The sequence below is a fragment of the Pristiophorus japonicus genome, chromosome 22 (assembly GCF_044704955.1).
Source record: "Pristiophorus japonicus isolate sPriJap1 chromosome 22, sPriJap1.hap1, whole genome shotgun sequence".
NCBI classification, from domain to species: Eukaryota; Metazoa; Chordata; class Chondrichthyes; family Pristiophoridae; genus Pristiophorus; species Pristiophorus japonicus.
The window spans coordinates 18,789,095-18,814,664 of NC_091998.1; the positions used below are offsets into that span (position 1 = coordinate 18,789,095).

Below are 25,570 nucleotides of genomic sequence, written 5' to 3' on the forward strand. Positions count from 1 at the left end.
TGTAGATGATAACTGCAATGAAAACGTTGATTAATCTGAAAAGCTTTACACATTTCTCTTAACAGTTCCCGTGAAATGTGACCCGTTATCACTAGAAAGCTTAGCAGGGATTCCGAAGCGCGGTACGATTTCCTTTAACAAACATTTAGCAACAGTAGTGGCATCGGCCTTTTTACATGGAAAGGCTTCAATCCATCTAGAGAACACATCTACAATAACTAATACATACTTGAATCCCATACACATAGGTAATTCAATAAAATCCATTTGTAAATGTACAAAAGGCCCTACTGGATTTGGGTGGGAGGCAGATTCTACTTTTTCCGTCTTACCCAGATTAATTGTCTGATAGGTAACACAATTTTCACAGATTTGTTTTGCAATTGCCGAAATACCTGGTGCATACCAAGTTGCCAAAATATAATCTGCCAATCCCCCTTTGCCTGCATGTGTGAATGTATGAACACATCGGGCTATCCATGGAAGTAAGGATCTGGGCGCCACCACACGGCCGTCGTGGTGAACCCATATTCCTTCTGGATTTATATAACATTGATCCTTCGTCCAGGTCACCACCACCTCTGTACTGGCCTGTGTCTGAAAAGTCAGCACGTCATTAATAGTAGGTGGCGGGTCTGAGCAATTATAAGGTTCGGATTGATAACAGTTCAACTTCATATTTAGTGGTTCTTGCGGAGGTTAGGTGTTGGGTGGCACATTTAGTAAGTAAAATCTCGACAGAGTGTGGGATGTACAAAATGGTCTGATGATTTAGAGTTATTGTCTGAGCCTGTTGCATAGCATAATAAGCTGCTGCCAGCGAAGGAAGACATCCTGGTAGTCCCCGTGCCACTGGGTCTAGTTGGGTACTGAAATACGCAACCGGTCGCTGCCTGTCCCCATGTAACTGAGTCAAAACAGATTGTGCAAAACCAGATTTTGTGATGCACAAATAAGTTGAATAGCTTAGTGTAATCTGGTAATCCCAAGGCTGGTGCTGAAGTGAGGGGCTGTTTAAGACTCTGGAAAGCATTCCGGGATACTTAATTCCAAATCCTTCTTTAAGCATTGTGAGAATATAGTAGATTCATTCACAGCTCGTAGGTCTTGGACAAACCTCCATTTGTGTAGGCTTCTGAACTGGAAGAATCGGTGTGTTACACGGACTTCTCATTTATGCTTATAGTGATTCACAGATCACAGAATGTAAAGTATTTGTTTTCTAATCTTATTAAAAGGCTTCCAAACCCAAGATTTTTCCAATACACCCAAAATGTTGATCAAGGAGATCACCTGAAATATCTCAAAATCCCAATTCAACTATTGTACTGCCACTCTTTATCAAAAAAACAAATCCTCTTACTGAGCTTAGAAGCTTTTGTACCAAGATTTTACACCAAGGACAATGAGAGTGTACTCCCCCAGCCTGCACCTCGAGAGACCCACAAAGGCTTTTTAAAAAAAAAGGCATTACAACTTCCCAAGGCATTACAACTTCCCAAGGCATTACAACTTTTAACCACCGGGACCATGTCTCAACAAACCTATCCTTTGTGCATTTCCTAGCTCCGTAACTTCTCATCCGAATAAATCCACACCTGCGCTTCTAACTTAAAATGTCTTAAACTTCCCACATACAGGACAACACTATATGAAGGGTTAAAAACTTCACTTTGTTTGAAAAAGTGGGTGGAGCTAAAACAAACAGGCAGCTCCACAACCTTTCCAAACAGGTTTCCAGACACAAGAAAAAAACACACAAGCACTCTCATTCAAAGACAAGACATTCACAAAAGTCTCTCTCTCCATTCAATAAAGCTTCTCTTTTTTTTGAATCCATAAGTCACTATCATATTCTCTTATGGCATTTAACGAAACGACGGGTAGCTGTTTGTTCGCAGCACTCGGGTCTGGGATTGGGCGTCATTGATCATTATACGGGCAATTTGGTTGTCGGCCGAATTGCTTTTGATTCTGTGATCCAAATGGATCTTGAACAGAGAAATTAGTCTGAGGTCTAGCATGTACCTGGACTTGGGTCGCATACGGGTTGGGTCCTGGAGGGGGAGAGGGTGCTCTATTACCTGCCTGTTGAGTCCAATCATAATTTGGTTGTTGCTGTTTTGCCCGGCAATTTCTAGCCCAGTTTCCAATCTGACCACAATTGTAACAGGTATCATATTGTTCCCGCCCTGTACCTTCTCTCCCTCTTCCCCTGAAATTTCCTCCTCTGCCTCGCCCTCTTCCTCTACCCTGGGGGGGGCCGTAGGACGGTGTCACCGTGGTGGGTGTTGTTGGAGCTGCTTGTTCCACAAACACGGTGACCTTGCTTTTAGATTCTCTATTTCGCTCTTGTATGTCCTTTAACATAGATACAACCTTGGATAGCGATTCCTTTCGCCATCCGAGACAAACTAGTTTAAAGGGATCTCTGAGTTCGGGTCGTAGCCCGTCTACCACGGCGCTGATCATAGGAGCTTCTACCTTCTCTATTTTCATGCCTGAACATTGGTTCATGATCTCTCTCACTCTTTCTACATAATCCTCAACATCCTCCTCCTTTCTTTGTGTAGTTTCCATAATTTTGGATCAATTCGTTTTCCTTGGGAACACCGAATGTAAGGCTTCCCAACATCTTTCCCAGAACCCCTCTCCTGGCTTCGTGCTGGGATCTGCATCTGGAGCCTCTCGATGGGTTTTAAAATCCTTGAATTTTATCTCAAGTTCGGCAAATTTCGTGTCCTTTAACCATGCTTTCAGTAAGATTTGACCATCTAATATACTGGGTTCGTGACACAAGGTGATCACTTTTAACTGGTCTATGGCCTTTTCAATATTGGTTTTAGGGTCTGTCAATCCTTCCACAATTATTCTTAACTCATTTGGTGACCATGGTCGATAAATAGGGACCGGAGCCCCCCCAGAGAGTGGACTGGGAAAAAGTCTTACTGGGTATGCAGATGATGATGGCTCCAGGGCACCGGGCCCTTGTCCATGGGTAAGACTTCATGTGCCTCCTGCAGGGCCATCATGGTATTGATTCCCTTGTGACTGATCTGTTTTTCCTGCAGCCGCACCTGCATTGTTGGGAGCGGGTGTTACCCCATTTCCCTGTGCTCCGGCCCGAGGATCGTCATCTCCTTGTTGGCTTGGAGCACCCCCCCGGGGGTGGAACATACGGCGGTGGTCGATGGCTGTAGGGAGTCCAATCATCGTCCCATTCCTCATCCTCATCTTTTTCCCAACCCTTAGGGGCACTTGGTGAGTGTGCCTTTGTCTCTTTAGCAACCATAACAGATGGATGTTTGCTATGTCGAGGGCGATTCACCTGCTCTACCCGTTCATCCCCCCTGCTTTCTCCCTCTAGTACACTGCTTGCTAACTCTTAGGCTCTTCTCGTGTCGTTCCTCAGCTTCCCTTTTCCAATCTCCAAACGCCGACCAATTCACTTTTTTTCCCCCTCTTCTACCTGGGTCTCTGTCTATAAGGCATTCTTCTAGACAGGTTATTCTCTCTAAATTAAATGAACCATCAGGTGGAAATGGCCTGTTTTCACCCTTCGTCCATTTTACCCATTCTCTTAGGTGGTCAATTGAAGACTGACCACAATTCTGGAGCATAAAATGGGCTGGGGTCCCTTTTGGTGGTGGTTTACTTGCTCCAGCCCCCATTCTGGATGATTAAGATTTTCCACAGTTTCTGATCTCTCAATCCTTTCGGCCAACCGAGTTCTCTACGCCCACTTCTCCTGGCCGTTACGTGGCCTGAAAAGGCTTTTAATTCGGGCTCAGTCTAGGTGTGTGTGATATGTTGGCACGAACCAACCGTAGTTGATCAATCAGTTACTGTTTCTTTTCTCAATCAATCCTTGTTTTTTTTTCCGAATCACAATTTTCCCTTGTGACTCTTCCCGTTTCTCTAATGGCAATGTCGCACAAAGGTATTGCACACAACAGTATAACAAGGACAACTAGGACAAACAATATTCACGCGAGTACACAAATCATAACCTTACACTCTATCTAAACAAATAATCAATTCTCAGTCTGCGTTGTACGCCACTACAGACCGAGTCCTTAACTTATCCTAATAAAACTTATAAAACTGATAAAACTTATGGTTCCATACCCTAACTCTTATCACATAAGAACCTTTGATCGATTGCGATTCTCTCTTTTTTCCTACTCTTATCACATAAGAACCTTTTCCTAATTAAAAACAATAAAACTTATCACATAAGAACCTTTGATCGATTAGCGCTTTTTTTTCTAATCTTATCACATAAGAACCTTCAGGAACCTTTTTCGATCGACTAGCGCTGTTTCTACCTTACCTACTGAAACCTTCCCCGGGCTGTTTCGAGATTTTTTCCAGAACCCGTTCTCTTCTGCTTGCGAGCTGAGAAAGAAGTGGTTATAAAAAAATAACTTTAGCTTTTAAATGTCGAGTCTTGTAGATTGCAGTACCTCCCTTGTGGACAACAGATTACATATGCAATTCAACAGTGAAGAAACCTCTTGTGAGCAAAAGGCTCACCTTGTTTTGGCCACAAGCCTTTCACTGGAGAGGCACTATGCCTGTATCCGTTTTACTCACAGAACAGAGAGTATGCATCTTGGTGGGACCTCCAAGAAGTAACTGTCGAAATCTCGACCTCCGAACAGAATGACTCCGACACTTTCAGCTCCGGCAGAAGTTTCTTTAATTTACTTGCTAGCAAGGGGCAGGTCACACTCAGTCAAGGGCTAAGTGAACACCTCCGAAATGGTACAATTTCACAAGATGTTTATACAGTAAAACCCAAGTTATGGCCTCTCCCTGTGTATTGGCTCTGTCTCGCAGTCAGTGAATACAGATAAAGAGTTAATTACTACATTCTTGTCCTGACATGGTTTCCAGATATTTCCTTTTGTCAGGGTTATTAGTTGGCCAGCCGGCCATTACTCCATGAGAGTGTGGTAATGAGCTATTACCTGTCTTGCATTGTGTCAGGATTGTTCAGTTTCCTAGTCCGTTATCTGTTTGCATCAAATGGATGAGGTCTCTACAAGAGATAATGGCTGGTGGTTTGAGTACTTCGAAAAGGGTGGGGTGGCATGGAACTTGTCGTATAGACAATAGGAGAGCACCATGGGGGGTACTTGTCTCAGCATGACTTGTCTCCTAGCTGTCTGATGGCCATCAGCCATCTCAAACCAGGTTTAGCTGTTTATGCAAGCTGACTGATTTTATGCAGAAAGTTCTGGAAGAACCAGGACTCCATTTTGATATATATATATTGCAAAGGGCACACAAATACCGTATGGTATCAGCTTAGATAAAAATACATTTCCACAATCCCCCTTCTCATCTTCTAAGGGACCAACATTTACTTTAGTCACTCTTTTCTGTTTTATATATCTGTAAAAGCTTTTACTATCCGTTTTTATGTTTTGAGCAAGTTTACCTTCGTAAACCTATCTTTCATTTCTTTATTGCTTTCTTAGTCATTCTTTGCTGTCGTTTAAAATTTTCCCAATCTTCTATTTTCCCACTAACCTTGGCCATCTTATACGCATTGGTTTTTAAATTGATACTCTCCTTAATTTCCCTGGTTATCCACGGCTGGTTATCCCTTCTCTTACCGCCCTTCTTTTTCATTGGACTATATTTTTGTTGAGCACTATGAAAGAGCTCCTTAAAAGTCCTCCACTGTTCCTCAATTGTGCCACAGTTTAGTCTGTGTTTCCAGTCTACTTTAGCCAACTCTGCCCTCATCCCACTGTAGTCCCCTTTGTTTAAGCATAGTACGCTCGTTTGAGACACTACTTCCTCACCCTCAATCTGTATTACAAATTCAACCATACTGTGATCACTCATTCCGAGAGTATCTTTTACTAGGAGATCGTTTATTATTCCTGTCTCATTACACAGGGCCAGATCTAAGATAGCTTGCTCCCTTGTAGGTTCTGTAACATACTGTTCTAAGAAGCAATCCCGTATGCATTCTATGAATTCCTCCTCCAGGCTACCCCGTGCGATTTGAGTTGACCAATCGATATGTAGGTTAAAATCCCCATGATTACTGCCGTTCCTTTTTCACATGCCTCCATTATTTCCTTGATTATTGCCCGCCCCACCATGAAGTTAATATTTGGGGGCCTATAAACTACGCCCACCAGTGACTTTTTCCCCTTACTATCTTTAATCTCCACCCACAATGATTCAACATTTTGTTCATTAGAGCCAATATCGTCTCTCACAACTGCCCTGATATCATCCTTTATTACCGGAGCTACCCCACCTCCTTTCCCTTCTTGTCTATCTTTCCGAATCGTCAGATACCCCTGTATGTTTAATTCCCAGTCTTGGCCCACCTGCAACCACGTTTCTGTAATGGCCACCAAATCATACCCATTTGTAATGATTTGTGCCGTCAACTCATTTACTTTATTTCGAATGCTGCGTGCGTTTAGGTAGAGTGTTTTAATATTAGTTTTTAATCCATGATTTTTAGTTTTGACCCCTCCTGCAGCCCCTTTACATTCAGTGGCCCTTTTTGTTTTTTGCCTTGGGTTTCTCTGCCCTCCACTTTTACTCATCTCCTTTCTGTCTTTTGCTTTTGTCTCCTTTTTGTTTCCCTCTGTCTCCCTGCATTGGTTCCCATCACAATTGTTTCAACCACAATTTATTTACTGTTGGACTATTGCTAAAGGATTAGTACGTTGATCGGAATCTCGGTGGAAGTAAAAGATCCCATGGCGTTATTCAAAGAAGAGCAGAGGGATTCTCCTGGTATCCTGGCCAAAATTAATCCTCAATGAGCACTAGCAAACTGGATTAACTGGTCTTTTATCTCATTCTTGTTTACTGGGCATAAATTGGCTGCTGTGTTTGCATACATCAAAACAATATTTTTTTAAGGAATTCATCGGCTGCAAAGTGCTTTGGGACATCCTAAGGATGTGAAACTACATAAATGCAAGTTTTGAACATATACGAGCATGCAAAAAAGGGCAGGAAAAGACCAGCTGGTTCATCAAGTCTGTTACAAAGTCTGTCACACACTCTGATCTCTCAGGGTTGTTGGGCTGGAGGAGGTTACAGATATAGGGAGGGGACAAGGCCATGGAGGGATTTGAAAACAGGGATGAGAATTTTTTAATTAAGGTGTTGTAGGACCGGGAGCCAATGTAGGTCAGTGAGCACAGGGGTGATGGCTGAATGGACTTGATGCGAGTTAGGACGCGGGCAGCAGAGTTTTGGATGAGCTCAAGTTTATGGAGTGTAGTAGATCGGAGAACGAGCAGGAGAATATTGGAGTAATTGACGGGAGGTAATGAAGGCATAGATGAGGGTTTCAGCCGCAGATGGACTGAGGCAGGGGTGGCGATGGGCAGTATTACGGAGGTGGACGCAGGCGGTTTTGGTGATGGAAATGATATGCGATTAGAAGCTCAGCTCAGGATCAGATAGGGCGCCAAGGTTGTGAAGACTCTGGTTTTGCCTCAGACAGTGACTTTAAGTTTTAGCCTGAATGTAATGGTCCGACAGTGTGGTGTTAGTAACCTTTTAGAATAGATGGGAGAACATAATAGGTGTAATATCTCACAATGAAGGGGTAACTTTGTCCTATCACGTTATCGCACTGGCACCATGCATAAGGATGCAGAATTCAATTCATAAGAAACTCAGGCCACTTAGAAATTACCTTTTTGCCATGGATACCAGTCAAAGGTATTAGGAGAAAGTCAAAACCGTTAACACCGTATTCATCCAGAGCATCTAACTTTTTCTTTATCACCTTTATCACTTGATCCTCTGCGTCACTGTCTGATAGGAGAACACATACCGGACCACCTGAATGCCCGTGCTGCTTCAGTGCATGCACACGTGTGCACATAGCAGTGTACTTGGAGCTGTATCTCCTTTTCGAAGGACCTGCAACTCCATTTCAAGTTCACTTTTGAATAAATTCCTACTCTGTCAGCAGGAACAATTTGCCATACAATAGCATAATAAAACGCTCGGCACATTCTCAAAGAAGAACAAGTAGAGTTAAATTCAATTTCATAATTTTAAGCTGCGCGCACTTTATTCCAATAGATTGCAAATGGAACTCTGAGACTAAGAGCAAGAAGTATTGTAACTTCAGATCCCCACTGCAAAGCCAGGTTAAGCTGATTCTACTAATGTAAGTAGAAAAGGTATGATGGCCATGTCTAAATGGATTCATTGCAAACTAGATGAAAAGGACTCCCAAGGTATCATTTTAAAAACTCCGATCAGTAGCTTACAGTCCAGTCGGTTGTGAAGGTGCCTTCTCTTTAAATTTCAGCAGATATTGCAATTGGAAACAAACAATTTTAGCCAGCACAAAGGCTTCTGGTAAGGCATCATGCAACGCCCTGAAACCGATCTCTTAAATTCCCACACTTGTCATGTATAGTGTAATTTGCTGATTTGGCAGAGTCTCAGAAACAAGAGAATAGCAGTATCTGAAGCAAAATAAGCAATTACACAATTCTGTAAATAATACATTACCCACAAAGGATCTAGTCAGAATATAGAGGACCACTGCTATTGGATGGAGGTTTTTTTTTTCTTGTTGCCTGAACGGAATTTTAAAAAACTTTTCTATTCATCCTCTCCCTAATTTCTTTCCTCCCTCCCCCTAAAAAAACTATTGCACAGAATATGAATGTGTTGGATACGGATGTGTTGTTTTGGCAATATACAGTGTGTACTTTTAGTGCATGGTATCCGACTTGAAATTCTTTTGCATACGTCCATCCACGTACTTGAAATTTCTCGAGTATTTGGTAAACAGCTGCAGAAAAAAAATCAGACTTGGAAATCTGCAGAGTATCTGCTTTTCACAATTATTCTCAGTCGAGAAATGTAGACAGTGTAAAAGTTGTTTGATAGCAAGTGAAAATTTACCGTGTATTCCATCTCCCTGCACCCCTCATAATGGACTCTGTCTGTGAACTGCTGCAGCGTTACAATTCTGACCAGCAAGAAAGAGCAACGTCAACATTTGGAAGCTTGGTGTAGAGTTCAACCAGGGTTGTGGAACATTTGCGCAGATGATTGAGTAAGAACTAAATGGAAAAGCAAATAAATGAATTGATGCAGACTTGAAACATTAATCAATGAATGTTTAACATGTTCTTATGAAATTCCTTTTGTCTGCTTTTTTGACTGAAGCATTAATCTGTTGATTTTTGAGCCATTAAATTAACAAAGGGATGTCATAAGAACAAATTAAGCATAGACATAGAAATATAGAAAATAGGTGCAGGAGCAGGCCATCCGGCCCTTCGAGCCTGCATCGCCATTCAATATGATCATGGCTGATCATGCAACTTCAGTACCCCACTCCCGCCTTCTTTCCATAATCCCCTGATCCCCTTAGCCGTAAGGGCCATATCTAACTCCCTCTTGAATCTATCCAACAAACTGGCCTCAACAGGTTCACCACTCTCTGGGTGGAAAAAGTGTCTCCTCATCTCGGTCCTATATGGATTACCCCTTATCCTTGGACTGTGACCCCTGGTTCTGGACTTTCCCAACATTGGGAACATGCTTCCTGCATTTAACCTGTCCAGTCTCGTCATAATTTTATATGTTTCTATGAGATCCCCTCTCATTCTTCTAAATTCCAGTGAGTATAAGCCTAGTCGATCCAGTCTTTCTTCATATGTCAGTCCTGCCATCCCGGGAAGCATCTGCATGTTAATATTCAAACATTGTAATGTCAAGGTCTGCGTGCTATTTGGTGATCTTGGACATATTGTCCATTGCCCCAATAAGATGTATTCCTTTTTCGGAAGCTACCAACTGTTGCATAACTTTTAGATTTCAAGAGTGCAACCCATGTCCCAACAGCACAGAGCTGATATTGGCACACTGTTCTGTTAGAAAATGGATGATGCCACGCTTCAGAGCTAACTTGTTTCTGGTAAGTCACCAATCCAAAGCTATTGGAAATGCAAATGTAGTCAAATGGCCTCTGTTTATCATGATCTGTATAATGCTAGCAGACACTACAAGGTACAATCTGCACTTTAATGGTCCAGTTCAAATACAACTTTTGTGTTGATGCAACAGAACAAAAATCTACAGCATAAGTAAGAATGAAGTCAGTAAGCTTGGCGCATCAGATTTTGGCAGTTGATGTTGGACCAACTCAAAACATAGTGTCAAATTGCAAGAGCTTTACTGTGACTGCGATACAACCACCTGTTGATCTTTACATTAGCATCGACTGTTTCTTGGCTCTTCGATCACCAGTTTAATTTAACCAGCATGCTGAATAAAGTTCACACATGCCTTTAAGCACGCATGTACAGAGCCCGAGAACATAACGCAGCACTACCACTGCCACTGTGTAAAGAGAGTGCAGGGTTAAAATTTGTACATGAAGGGTACAAAGAATAGTAATATTTAAATTAAATTCATTATCGTGCTGACTGGCCACCATTCTGCCTAATGCGAGAACCACGGATTGATTATTGTTAACTTGCTCGGGCTTTGTGACGAGATTTTCTCCCGTGATTCTTGTCTGTTGGATTTTTCAATCCTGCCAATGGAGAGCATTTTCCATCATCGTGGATGATCATTTGAAAAAGGTCTAATGAAGCAAACAAAGCGTAAAGGTGCCCATTCTGGTTTTATATAGAGTGTGTGGTTGACAGTTACACATGGGTTGAAATCTCAGGTGACCCAATGCAAATGAACAATTTTGCAAGTTTGCATACGATGTACTGCAACTGTGTGTTCTATTTGAACTTCATCCATGCAGTTTTTCTCTCTTTCCTGCCCCCAATCCCCTAGTCACTCTGCAATACACCTTACCTAGTGAAACAATGGGCTGGGCACTGGTGAAAGATCTTTATCTGAAGTACCACTCTCTCTGGTATCTCAGGGTGGCCTGTGGTGACTGTCTTTCCAAGTACTTCCTGTGTGGGTCTACTATTGCTTACTGCCTTCTCACAGTGGCATTGGTGAGAAGAACATGGGAATGTACAGGACTGGAAAAGATCCATCTGGCTGATGGAATGTCCAGGAAATATTGAATCCCACACTAACTCTTGTATACACCCATCACATTTTTCATTCAGTAATTGTCCAACTTTCATTTGAACGTAATACAAAAGCAAAATACTGCGGATGCTGGAATCTGAAATAAAAACAGAGAATGCTGGAAATCAGCGGGTCAGGCAGCATCTGTGGAGAGAAAAACAGAGTTAACGTTTCGGGTCGACGACCCTTCGTCAGAACTTCAGCCAGTTCGTCAACCCGAAACGTTAACTCTGCTTTTCTCTCGACAGATGCTGCCTGACCCGCTAAGATTTTCAGCCTTTTCTGTTTTTAGCTCATTTGAACTTGCTGATTTAGTATCACTGCAACTAGCTTCCTTGGCAGTCCTTTCCATACTCTCTCTCTGAAAAGATGTTCAAACAAGAGAGTGCCAGTTCAAACTGTCACAGAACAAGAGGGTCCAGTTCATACTGAAAGAGGACAGAGAGAGTCCAAAATAAACAGAGGGTGCCAGTTCACAGAGAGGACAAGCAGCCTCTGGGCCCTGTGACACAGCTGAGTGCTGGTACTGTGCTTTCGGGCTCTTGGACTTGCTCAGATCGGGAGCGGTGGCTGATCTTCTGCCCAGTGATCGATTCTGCACGGCTCCTGGCTCTTCATATCGGTAGAAATACCTCCACTAGTGCTTTTCTCCCGTGTTCTGTCCTTCGATTAGCTTTCAAACTCACTCACTCTCCACACCTATCTCCAATTATTACCAGCACATTTCTATCCTTATCTTCCATACCTACGAAACTTGAACTTCCCTGTGTCTGTTCACGTGTGGGTTTTGGCTGCCGTTCCAGACCTGAGCTCATCTTTTCTCTTTACCCCTCCTAGACTCCTTGTTGTAATGCCTCCTTTCACTTCTCCGCTACGCTGCCCTCCCAAATTCCTACCCCAACCCTTCAGCACTCAATCTTGAGTGCGATGAAGAATCCTCGCACATCATGGCCGTCGGCTAGCTGCTGTATCTCCTGTGTTTTCTCCATCCACCACCTGTTCTTTAGCTCCCGGGTTTTTTGTTGGACCTCAGCCTTGAGCCGTCTGTAATACTGCTTTGCTGCTCCTGAGTTGGTCTGTTGTTTAAGGCTCAGAAATGCCTGAGCTTGCAATCTATTAGCTCTTGGATCTCCTGATCATTCTCATCAAACCAATCCTGGTGTTTTCTGGTTGAGTGACTGAGCGTCTCTTTGCAGGCAGTGGTTATGGAGGCCTGGAGGGCAGACCAAGCATTGTGGGCATTCTGCGTCTCGGAGTCATCAAGGCACGGCAGGTTAGCTGTGAGGCGCTGACTGTATAGGGTTCTCTTAGCTGGGTCTTTAAGTGCCCCGGCATTGACTTTTTTGCTGCGCTGCTTCTGCTGCCCCCTCCGCTTTGGGACTATGTTGAGTCAATAATGCATCGGCTTGACTTTCTCTTCGATAAGTCTACAGCTTCCCTCTGTGCCTTTCTTGGCATCCTCCAAAGGGCCCAGCAAGGCACTCATTGCTGCTTGCTTACGAGCCAAAGTTCCCCCTGCTCTAGTCCTAAACTCACATCTTTCTCTACTATCTCCCTTCATGCCCTCTCCAAGCTCATCATGTCCATGAGACAGACTGACCGACTGCTTCATCGACCCGCTTCTCACCAAACTGCTGACTGCCCAACTTCGCTTCCTGGCCCCCATGTTAGCTGATATTGTTAATGGTTCCTTCTCGGGTACTGTCCTCCTCGCCATCAAACTTAATGTCATCACCCCTCTCTTTTTAACAAAAACAACCCTGAACACCTCTGTCCTTGAAAATTACTGCCCCATCTCCAACCTCCCTTTCATCTCCTAAGTCCTTGAACATGTTGTCACCTACCAAATCCATGCCCACCTTTCCTGAAACTCCTTATTTGAATCACTCCAATCAGGTTTCCACCCCTGCCACAGTACTGAACGGCCCTTATCAAAGTACAAATGTGACTGTGATCATGCTAAGCTATTCCTCCTCATCCTTCTCAACCTGTCTGCAGCCTTTGACACAGTTGACCATACTATCCTCCTCTAATGCTGTTCCTCCGTCGTCCAGCTGGGTGGGACAGCCCTCGCCTGGTTCCATTCTTGCCTATCCAGTCGTAGCCAGAGAAGCATCTGCAGTGGCTTCTGTTACCGCTCCATACCATTGCTTCTGGAGCCCCCAATGACCTATCCTTGGCTTCCTCCTATTTCTTATGTACATGCCCATCGATGACATGATCCGTCAACACAAGGTCAGGTTCCACATGTACGCTGACGACACCCAGCTCTACCTCAGTACCAACTCTCTCGACCCTTCTACTGTCTCTGATTTATCACACTGCTTGTCCAACATCCAGTAATGGATGAGTGGAAAATTTCTCCAACTAAACATTGGGCAGACCGAAGCTATTGTCTTCGGTCCCCACCACAAACTCGGTTCCCTCGTCACTGATTCCATCTCTCTCCCTGGCAACTGTCTGAGGCTGAACCAGACCATTCACAACCTGTTGTCATATTTGATGCCAAGATGATCTTCCAACCACATGTCCACTCCAGCACCAAGGCTGCTTACTGCCACCTCTATAACTTTGCCTGACTCCGCCCCTTATCTGCTGCAGAAACCTTTGTCCATGCCTTTACCGCTAGACTTCGATTCTAATACTCTCCTGGCCAGCCTCCCATCTTCCACCCTACATAAACTCAGCGGGCCAGACTTTCCCTAAAGGCCCTCAACGCCCGATTGCCCGCTGAGAAGCAACGCTAACGTTCGGCGAAAAAAGCTGGCGAGAATTTCCATTTTAAAGGTAAAAGTAAGTAAAACTAATTGTCCGGCGAGAAAATGGGCGTTGCACACTCATTCTCGGCAGTTTCCTCGGCGGGTAAGTGCAAAGTTAGCCAAATGGCCGATCGTTACCGGAATGAACGGTAAGTAGTGAAATTTAGTCTGAGGCTGCGGTTGGGCCTACGGAGGGGGGGAAACTTGGAAAAAAAATATTTTCATTAAAAAAAATAAACACTTACAAAGCATTCCCAAGAGAGTTTTAACCCTAATCGCCGTGTTAAAATTAAAAAAAAAAATTAAATAACCTTTTACTTGCCTTTCTTTGCAGGGTCTCCCCCCTTACTTGCCCTGTTTAAGCAGCTTTTACTGGGCGGGTCTCTCGGCAATCTGGACGCCAGCAGTTGAGCCCAAACTTATGCTGTGGCGGTTGTTCTTTGGCGTTGCAAGTGGGCGGTTTGGTCCCGGCGGGCGACTTCAGATGTGGCCGATAATGTTCAAAAACTTGCGTGGAAACTCTCGCCCGGCAAAAAAACAGCTGTAACGCCGAGAAAATCGTCGACAATGAAGCCGGCAGTCTGGCCCTTAGACTATTCTCCAAAGACCTCCTCTATTATAATAGCTGCACGGTGGCATTTGATGAACTGATGAGAAATTAAAAATTATTTGATGTTTGGTTAGCTTTGGTAACAAATCCTGAATATGGTGAAATGTCTGGTGAGGAGTCTTTAATAATTGATGGTCATCCTTCTAATTGTACATGATTTTTGCAGTGCGACAGCTGCAGGAAAAATGCAGGGAACAGCCAGCCCTTATACATGGCCTTCTTCGACCATACAAAGGCCTTTGACACTGTCAACGGCGAGGGTCTATGGAGCATCGTCCTCCGTTTCGGATGCCCCCAGAAGTACGTCACCATCCTTCGCCTGCTCCATGATGACATGCAAGCCATGATCCTTACCAACGGATCCATCACAGACCCAATTCATGTCCGGACCGGGGTCAAGCAGGGCTGCGTCATCGCCCCAACCCTCTTCTCAATTTTTCTCGCTGCCATGCTCCACCTCACAGTTGATAAGCTCCCCGCTGGAGTGGAACTAAACTACAGAACCAGTGGGAAGCTGTTCAACCTTCGCCATCTCCAGGCCAGGTCCAAGACCACTCCAACCTCTGTCGTCGAGCTACAGTACACGGACGACGCCTTAGTCTGTGCACACATCGGCTGAACTCCAGGACATAGTCGACGTATTTACCGAGGCATATAAAAGCATGGGCCTTACGCTAAACATTAGTAAGACAGAGGTCCTACACCAGCCTGTCCTCGCCGCACAGCACTGCCCCCCCCCCCCCCCCCCCCCCCAGACATCAAGATTCACGGCGTGGCCCTGGACAAAGTGGACCACTTTCCCTATCTCGGGAGCCTCCTATCAACAAGAGCAGGCGTTGATGATGCGATCCAACACCACCTCCAGTGCAGCCTTCGGCCGCCTGAGGGAAAGAGTGTTTGAAGATCAGTCTCTCAAAACTGTCACCAAGTTCATGGTCTACAGGGCCGTAGTAATACCTCCCTCCTGTATGACTCAGAGACATGGACCGTGTACAGTAGACACCTCAAGTCGCTGGAGAAATCCCTTGGGAGGACAGGCACACAAACATTAGCGTCCTCGTCCAGGCCAACATCCTCAGCATGGAAGCACTGACCACACTTGATCAGCTCCGCTGGGCAGGCCACATAGTTCGCATGCCAGACACGAGACTCCCAAAGCAAGCGCTCTACTCTGAACTCCTTCACGGCAAACGAACCAAAGGTGGGCAGAGGAAACGTTACAAGGACACCCTCAAAGCCTCCCTGATTATGTGCGACATCCCCACTGACACCTGGGAGGTCTTGGCCATTGACCGCCCTAAGTGGAGGGCGCTGAGCTCCTCGAGTATCGTTGCCAAGAGCATGCAGAAATCAAGCGCAGGCAGCGGAAGGAGCGTGCGGCAAGCCAGGCTCCATGCCCACCCTTTCCCTCAACGACTATCTGTCCCACCTGTGACAGAAACTGTTGATCTCGTATTGGACTGTACAGCCACCTAAGAACTCATGCTAAGAGTGGAAGCAAATCTTCCTCGATCCCGAGGGACTGCCTATGATGATGATGATGATGATGATTTGGAGACAACAGAATCTGTTATAATGTGTTAATAGAATCAGTGGTTTACAGCACATACATAAGCCAATTGGCTCATATTATATTCTGGTTCTTTGTTGGAGGAATCAAAAACTAATCTTACAGCTTTGCTCACTCCCCATAGTCTTGTATCTTTTCTGCTTCGAATACTTATTTAATTTTCCCATAATAGATGTAAACCTCTGCTGCGACCACTCCCTGTGGCAAAGCATTCCATGCTCCAGCAACCCTTTGTGTAAATAAATGTCTCCTAACCCCTCTCGTCACTCTCAATTTTAAATTGATGGCAAGATGTCACTTATTCCGCAACCAGAGCAAATGGTCTTTCCCCATTTACTCTTATCAAAATCATTCATAAATTAAAAAATAACTAAAATCTCCTCCTGCACCTTCTCTCCTCCAACTGAAGTAGTCTTTGTCGCTCAAGTATCTCCTCATAATTATAGTTTCCCATCTCTATCATCGTGGTGAATCATATGCTCACTATGGCTTCAGTGCTCTTTTGTTAATGGGGTGTCCTGAATGTGATACAGTCCTCTAAATGTGGCTTAATCAATGCTTTGTACAAATTTATCAGTACTACTTTACTGTTGTACTCTTATTTATCAAACCCCAAATTTCTTCTAGCTCCCTCCTCCCTCATCATCATAGGCAGTCCCCTACACTTGTGCTGTCAGGGAATAAAGTGTTCATGTTAGCATGTTAGCAAGAGTCAGTAACAGTCAGCTAAAACTTGTTCACAATTAACCTGCCATGGGGGAAGGTGTTCTGACAGATGAGTCTGAAAGCAAGCAGTCCCAAATTGATGAGCTTATTGACTGATTGCTTGAAAGAAGAAAAAGAGCATCTCTGATCAAGAGTTGTGAGGAACGGACTCTGCTTTTGTTAGGTTTGTTCAGGAGTTTCTATTTTGTTGGTGTTACTATGATGCGGATAAAGCCGAATGATGTCCAGACTGATTTTATCCATGCTCGTTCATGAAGAAAACCCAAGCTCGAATCCTGCAAGATAGGACCAAGATTCCAGCCTTTGCCCAAGGTGTTGTTTGGGTCAATTTTTAGAAGCTATACAAATTTAGAATGCACAAAAGACTGGTGGGGAGCGTGTGTAGGGCTGGAGGAGGTTGCAGAGATGGGAAGGGACAAGACCATGAGAGGATTTAAACAGTGCTGTCCTCGGCTCATCTTCAACCATCACTTCCTCTCAAATTCTTAAACGTGTTGGCGCCTTTGAAATCCATGACCATTTTCCCTGCTCCTCCATGTTTGAATATTTACAATCTGGTTTCCGTCCCACCACAATACTGAAACGGCCCAAATTAAAGTCACAAATGACATCCTCCGTAACTGTGACTGTGCTGCACTAACCCTCCATGGCCACTCTGCAGAGTTTGACATGGTCACAATCTTCCTCCAATGCCTCTCTCCCCCATTGTCCAACTGAGTGGGACTGCCCTCCCTTGGTTCCAATCATACCTATCCAATCGTAGCCTGGCCACTTCCAGCAATGACTTCTCTTCCGCCCCATCACCATTGCCACCGGCGAGCCCAAGAATCTATTCTCGGCGCCCTTTTCCTCATCTACATGCTGTCACTTGGCGACATCGTCCCCATGTATGCTGTATCCACTTCTCCATTATCTTTTTCAGCTTCTCCACTGCATCTGTGTTGGCAGAGTGCTTGTTTGACATCCAGTTCGAGAGGAGCCATAGTTTCCTACAGTTAAACATTGGGAAAAACCAAAGTCATCATCTTTGGCCCTCGCCGCTGATTCCATCCACCTGCCCAACCATTGTCTCTAGTTGAACCAGGCTGTTTGCACCCTCTACGTCCTGTTTGACTGAGCTGAGCTTCTGACCCCATATTCTCTCCGTTACAAAGACCACCGACTTCCACCTCTGTAACTTTACCTGTCTCCTCCCTGCCTCAGCCCATCTGCTGTTGAAACCCTCCTCATGCCTTTGTCACCTCCAGGCCTGACTATTCCAATGCTTGCCATCCTCCATAAACTTCGGCTCATCCAAAAGTCTGCTCCCCCACTGCTAGGTGACCTATGTTGGTTCCCGATCCCCCAACATCTCAAATTTTTAAATTCTCATTCTCATGTTCAATCCTCTGAGAATTCTGCGTTCCTCCGAATCTGGCCATTTTTGCAACCACCACTTCCTTTCACCCACCACTGGTGGCTGTGCTTTCAGCTGGCTAGGCCCCAAGCTTGGGAATTCCCTCCCTCTCCACCTTCCTCTTTTTCTGTAAGACCTCCCTTAAAGCCCACTTCTTTGACCAATCTTTCAGTTGTCCCTTTTTTGGGGTAGTGTTGATTTTTGCCTGATTAGACATCTCTGCAATGACGTGAGATGTTTTTTCTATGTTGATGGTGGTATATAAATAAAAGTTGTTGATATATTCAACTGTAAAATTACTTAGTGACATTTGACACTAATGCTTTCACCTCATAAACAAAGAGCAGAGGTTTATGCCTCGCATGTTAATAAAATGGTGTGCTATCAGTCCTCACAATGAATCCTCCATTTATTGAGCAGTTTCAATTCCGTGTTGCATAAATGTTTTTATTAATTTTGTGGCAACATTTTGTTGGTTTTGTTGCAAATACTTTTTGCTGCTGATAATGGAATTTGGTTGTGCCTCACGAGAAAGCCCAATTTTTAATGCGGATAAATTGAGAAAATGTCTATTTTCTTTTCCTCTGGCCTGCTGCAGTTTCCTAGATGGGCACAAACACCGATACGAATGGCTCATTACACCATTGACCATTGTACCTTAATCGCAGGTAGGAGGCAGGGTGGTTCCCTATATTAAGGAACGCTGCCATAACCACTTTCAAATTTATTTATAAGATTTGATCACCACGCTTGGCAGGGATGAGCGCAGCAAATAAATAACATTTTTAAATAAGGCAAATTCCAAAAGACTTTTTAGACAGAGCTTCACCCCAGCTCTAGCACCTTGGGAGGAAAAAGCAACTTGCATTTATATACCGCCTTTAATGCAGTAAAACGTCCCAAGGCGCTTAACAGGAGTAGAATCAGAAAAATATTGACACCGAGCCAAAGAAGGAATTATTGTGATAGGTGACCAGAAACTTGGCCAAAAAAGGTAGGTTTTAAGGAGCATCTTAAAGGAGGAGAGCGAGGCGGAGAGGTTTAGGGAAGGAATTCCAGAGCTCCAGGTCTCGACAGCTGAAGGTACGGCCGCCAATGGTAGGTCGAAGACAGTAGGGGGATACACAAGAGGCCAGAGATGGAGGGATGCAGAGTTCTCGAAGGGTTGTAGGAGGTTACAGAGATGGGGGAGACAAAGGCCTTGGAGGGATTTGAACATGATGAGAATTGTAAAATTGAGGCGTTGCTGGGAGCCAATGTCGGTTAGTGAGAACAGGCCAGATTGTTGTTCAGTTGCACTACAAGTGAAAATTCTGATATCCTCATCATCATCATCATAGGCGGTCCCTCGAACGATGATGACTTGCTTCCACATGAGTTCACAGATGTTTCAATGTAGGACCCGATTTTCCAGTCCTGAACTCCAATTGAGTGGATGGAAGATGCCTGTGCGTGGATTTTTTCAACATGTGGTGAACGTTGCACACCAGCCACCACATGGGCTTGACAGAGCTAGGCCGTAATAAGGTGGATGAAATAACTGCGCAGGCAGCTATTAATGATTATGATATAATTGGGATTACGGAGACATGGCTCCAGGGTGACCAAGGCTGGGAACTCAACATCCAGGTGTATTCAACATTCAAGAAGGATAGACAGAAAGGAAAAGGAGGTGGGGTAGCGTTGCTGGTTAAAGAGGAAATTAACGCAGTAATAAGAAAGGACATTAGCTTGGATGATGTGGAATCTGTATGGGTAGAGGTGCGGAATACCAAAGGGCAGAAAACGCTAGTGGGAGTACAGACCACCAAACAGTAGTAGTGAGGTTGGGGATGGCATCAAACAAGAAATTAGGGATGCGTGCAATAAAGGTACAGCAGTTATCATGGGTGACTTTATTCTACATATAGATTGGACTAACCAAGCTAGTAGCAATACGGTGGAGGAGGATTTCCAGGCATGTATTAGGGATGGCTTTCTAGACCAATTTGGCGAGGAACCAACTCGAGAGCTGGCCATCCTAGACTGGGTGTTGTGTAATGAGAGGGGACTAATTAGAAATCTTGTTGTGCGAGGCCCCCTGGGGAAGAGTGACCATAATATGGTCGAATTCTTTATTAAGATGGAGAGTGACAGTGTTAATTCAGAGACTCGGGTCCTGAACTTAAGGGAAGGTAACTTCGATGGTATGAGACGTGAATTGGCTAGGATAGACTGGCAAATGATACTTAAAGGGTTGACGGTGGATAGGCAATGGCAGACATTTATAGATTACATGGATAAACTTCAACAATTGTACATTCCTGTCTAGAGTAAAAATAAAATGGGGAAGGTAGCTTAACTGTGGCTAACAAGGGGAAATTAGGGATTGTGTTAAATCCAAGGAAGAGGCAAATAAATTGGCCAGAAAAAGCAGCAAACCTGAGGACTGGGAGAAATTTAGAATTTAGCAGAGGAGGACAAAGGGTCTAATTAGGAGGGGGAAAATAGAGAATGAGAGGAAGCTTGCAGAGAACATAAAAACTGACTGCAAAAGCTTCTATAGATATGTGAAGAGAAAAAGATTAGTGAAGACCAACGTAGGTCCCTTGCAGTCAGAATCAGGTGAATTTTTAATGGGGAACAAAGAAATGTAGACCAATTGAACAAATACTTTGGATCTGTCTTCACTAAGGAAGACACAAATAACCTTCCGGAAATACTAGGGGTTCGAGTGTCTAGCAAAAAGGAGGAATTGAAGGAAATCCTTATTCGTTAGGAAATTGTGTTAGGGAAATTGATGGGATTGAAGGCCGATAAATCCCCAGGGCCTGATAGGCTGCATCCCAGAGTACTTAAGGAAGTGGCCCAAGAAATACTGGATGCATTGGTGATCATTTTCCAACATGTAACACCACTTTTTAAAAAAGGAGGGAGAGAGAAAACATGGAATTATAGACTGGTTAGCCTGACATCGGTGGTGGGGAAAATGTTGGAATCAATTATTAAAGATGAAATAGCAGCGCATTTGGAAAGCAGTGACAGGATCTGTCCAAGTCAGCTTGGATTTATGAAAGGGAAATCATGCTTGACAAATCTTCTGGAATTTTTTGAGGATGCGGCAATAAGGGAATTAAGGGTTATGGGGAGCGGGCGGGAAAGTGGAGCTGAGCCCACGGCCAGATCAGCCATGATCTTTTTGAATGGCGGAGCAGGCTCGAGGGGCTAGATGGCCTACTCCTGTTCCTAATTCTTATGTTCTAACTAGTAGAGTGGACAAGGGAGAACCAGTGGACGTGGTGTATTTGGCTTTTCAAAAGGCTCTTGACAAGGTCCCACACGAGATTGATGTGCAAAATTAAAGCACATGGTATTGGGGGTAATGTATTGACGTGGATAGAGAACTGGTTGGCAGACAGGAAGCAGAGAGTCGGAATAAACGGATCCTTTTCAGAATGGCAGGCAGTGACAGTGGGGTGCCGCAGGGCTCAGTGCTGGGACCCCAGCTATTTACAATATACTTCAATGATTTAGATCAGTGGTTTTCAATCTTTTTGTGTTCACGGCACACTTTCGAATACTAGAATTTTTGGCGGCACACTTGAAAGGATTAAAAGGTGAACACAGGTTTAAAAAAAAAAACAAGTTTCAGAAAATGTAAAAAACATTTTATTAATCACAGTATATGCAGATATATAACATTGTATGCATGTATGTTATTAATTACTTTTTATTCTGAAAGTAACAATAAAATAAGAAACTATAATAATAATTCCTCACATTTAGTATTTTACTGTGATACTTGAGCCTGTCATTTTTTAGTTATGTCACTAATATTAGGGCGTATTACCGATAAGGCGACTCTCATTTCGTGTTCAAGTTCACTAACTTAGCACACCACATTTTACTCTTAAGGTATTTGCAAACGGTATCGTTTCCTTCTCTCAAAAAAAAATACTGGCAATTCTTCTTTAAGTTCAAATACACGACATAAGACTTTTTCCCTTGAAAGCCATCTTATGCAAAAGTAAACATTCGTGCTGTGCATCCATAGCTTTGCAGAGCTGTTTAAACAAGCGAGTTTTTAAAGGTCTTGATTTTATATAATTTACAATATTAACAACTTGATCTAACACAGATTTTAATTCTAGCGGTAATGTCTTTGCAACAAGTGCTTCTCTATGCAAAAAGCAATGGGTGAATAATATTTTTGAATTATGTTTTTTTGCGAGCATAATGAATCCTTTGACACATCCCACCATAGATGGAGCACCGTCCGTGCAGATTCCAACACTCGAGTCCGATGAAAGTCTTCGAAATATGAATTCACAATCAAATATTTCTTGACCCCTATTATTTTCTGGAAGTTCTCTACAGCACAGAAATTGGTTCAATATCTCATTTTCATGAATGAAGCGAACAAATGCTAATAATTGTGCTTTACCACTAATGGCGGTGGACTCGTCGATTTGCAAAGCAAAATTCGAGTTTGTAAGTTTCTCGGCTACATTTTCTTCAATGTTAGATGACATATCATTTATCCTTCTCCGAATTGTATCATCAGGCAGCGAAATTTTTGCAATTTCTTGTTCCGCTTCATCACCAAACATTAATTTGACAATTTTACGACATGCAGGCAAAATAAGTGACTCAGCTATAGTATGAGGCTTCATTTTCTGCGCTATTAATTCAGCAACTTCATAAGAAGCAATTTGAACCTTATCTGACACCTTAACATTTATTTCAAAATATTTCACTTGTTTTGATTGCGTTGCTATCAATCTCCTAAAATAACTCTGATCTTTTGTTGCAAGATGTGCATGTTTCATAGTAAAATGACGTTTCAATTTACTGGGAACCATTGCACTGTTCGACAGTTTTTCGCCGCACACAACACACAGTGGAATGGGGCATTCTTCTTCTCCTGTCCATGAAAAACCGAACCTCAAATAATCCTCCATATAATGACGATGAATTTGGGGTTTTTAGGATTTAGTTCGGCACCGCTTGTACTGATGTTGGTTGTAGGCCTATTTGCGCCATTTGTAGTGGCACTGTCATTGATATCTCCTTGCTCATTTTTACGTTTTCTTGTGATGAATTTGTCCATTGGGGGGGACAAACTTTATTCGTCTGTGTGATCCAAACTCCAGACAGACAGGAACTGAGTCTTCCAATTTCCAAACTCCAGAGTGTCCAGACAGAAACGAACCTAGAGTTGAACAGGAAGTTTTGATTTTGACGAGGGTCAAAATATGCTAAAAGCCAACTCTCAATAATCAAAGGAGCTGCTCGGGTGGCTAGGCCAGGTCAAATTGGATGCCACATACATCAAAGGAGCCGCTAATTGGCGTTATATAAGGTCAAAGCGTCAAAGATGTCGCCAGTCCCGGCCACACATCAAGCTGCAGATCAATAAACAAAAAAAACAAAATATAAATAAGAATGTGGTTAAATAGTTTTAGACATTTTATTATTAAAAACTACACTTTTTACTGCATATGTGTTAGACTCGTCTTTCATTTCTTTCATCCAAATTAATAATCACATTTTAAGCTTTTCACATGAACCTATTAATCCTATTATTTTGGATTGGGGGTGGCCATGGCCCAAGTGCCCCCCCTGGCTACGCCCTTGGTACAGACGCACATACACACACAAACGTAAATATACATACACACGCTTATACATGCACACACACAGTCTCATTCGATGGTAGGCACTCGCACTTCTCTATCAGTTATGGGAGGCAGTAAGGGAGTAGGCGGGGGGAGGGGTGTCGAGTATTCAAAGGAAACAAATTTTGATAAAAGGATTTTGTTCTGAGTATGGACATTTAAATTGTTTGTGTGTGTTGTCTCTTGTCATTATTACTTGTACAACTCTGGAACATAGTATTTTTGATAATAGAGATAAATTGATAATTATTTGTCAATATTGGCAATGTTTACTACAGCAGTGGCTTCATATATATAGGTAGATGACATATGTGTCTGTCTCTCTCTCCCCCTCCCCTTCTGTTTCAGAGTTAAATGGTTTGTGTTTCATTGTGAAATCAGCTAAAGTCCATCATACTTTTACACAATTTGGCGGCCCACCTGTGAAGGGTTCACGGCACACCAATGTGCCGTGGAACACCGGTTGAGAACCACTGATTTTAGATGAAGGAATTGAATGTAATATCTCCAGATGACACTAAGCTAGATGGCGGTATGAGCTGTGAGGAGGATGCTAAGAGGCTGCAGGGTGACTTGGACAGGTTAGGTGAGTGGGCAAATGCATGGCAGATGCAGTATAATGTGGATAAATGTGAGCTTATCCACTTTGGTGGCAAAAACAGGAAGACAGAATATTATCTGAATGGTGACAAATTAGGAAAAGGGGAGGTGCAACGAGACCTGGGTGTCATGGTACATCAGTCATTGAAGGTTGGCATGCAGGTACAGCAGGCGGTGAAGAAGGCAAATGCCATATTGGCCTTCATAGCGAGGGGATTTGAGTATAGGAGCAGGGAGGTCTTACTGCAGTTGTACAGACTTGGTGAGGACACACCTGGAATATTGTGTTCAGTTTTGGTCTCCTAATCTGAGGAAGGACATTTTTGCTATTGAGGGAGTACAGCGAAGGTTCACCAGATTGATTCCCGGGATGGCAGGACTGATATGAGAGAGACTGGATCAACTGGGCTTGTATTCACTGGAGTTTAGAAGAATGAGAGGGGATCTCATAGAAACATTGGACAGATTAGAGGCAGGAAGAATATTCCCGTTGCTGGGGAGTTCCAGAACCAGGAGTCACAGTCTAAGAATAAGGGGTAAGCCATTTAAGACTGAGATGAGGAGAAACTTCTTCACTCAGAGAATTGTGAACCTGTGGAATTCTCTACCGCAGAAAGTTGTTGCGGCCAGTTCGTTAGATATATTCAAAAGGGATTTAGATATGGCCCTTATGGCCAAAGGGATCAAGGGCTATGGAGAGAAAGCAGGAAAGGGGTACTGAAGTTGAATGATCAGCCATGATCTTATTGAATGGCAGTGTAGGCTCGAAGGGCCGAATGGCTGCTCCTGCACCTAATTTCTATGTTTTTATGTTTCTATCAAGTGGCAAGGGTGGTGTTGAAGATCTCAAATGTAACTCTCTTACAGTCTGTTACTGTACTCTACTTGCAACACATCTGGGTAGAGTCTCCTATTTAGAAATATACTTCTGGCAAGCTTCATGTATTTCAGTTCTCTATAGCAGCTCTTTTTTCCCTGAAGAATATTTTGTAAAGTTCACTACACTATTCGCCATTGTATCCAGTTCCTCTTATTTTCTCCTCTTGAGTAAGAAGCTTTATTTTTTTAAACAGTGGTTCAGTTCTGTATTGCCTGTTTGCCTCGAACATCTGAGTTGCTCGTGATGCATGAGACAATTGGCTTGTGAAACTACACAAACAGAATTCATTAATAGAAGGGGCCTTT

The 25,570-nt window shown here is 43.5% G+C and overlaps 1 protein-coding gene across 5 annotated transcripts in view; it reads left to right on the plus strand.

Annotated features, from left to right (window-relative positions):
• The window catches only part of LOC139234885 (sphingomyelin synthase-related protein 1), a 73,974-nt gene that overhangs the window by 24,973 nt on the left and 23,431 nt on the right, over positions 1-25,570 (plus strand). The window contains exon 1 of one of the 5 annotated variants that reach the window (XM_070865723.1): positions 8,124-8,186. The exons of the other annotated variants lie outside the window; for them this stretch is intronic. The gene's annotated coding sequence lies outside the window, so the exon portion shown is untranslated. Of the gene's footprint in view, positions 1-8,123; positions 8,187-25,570 lie in introns of those variants that run through there. 5 annotated transcript variants of the gene reach the window in all.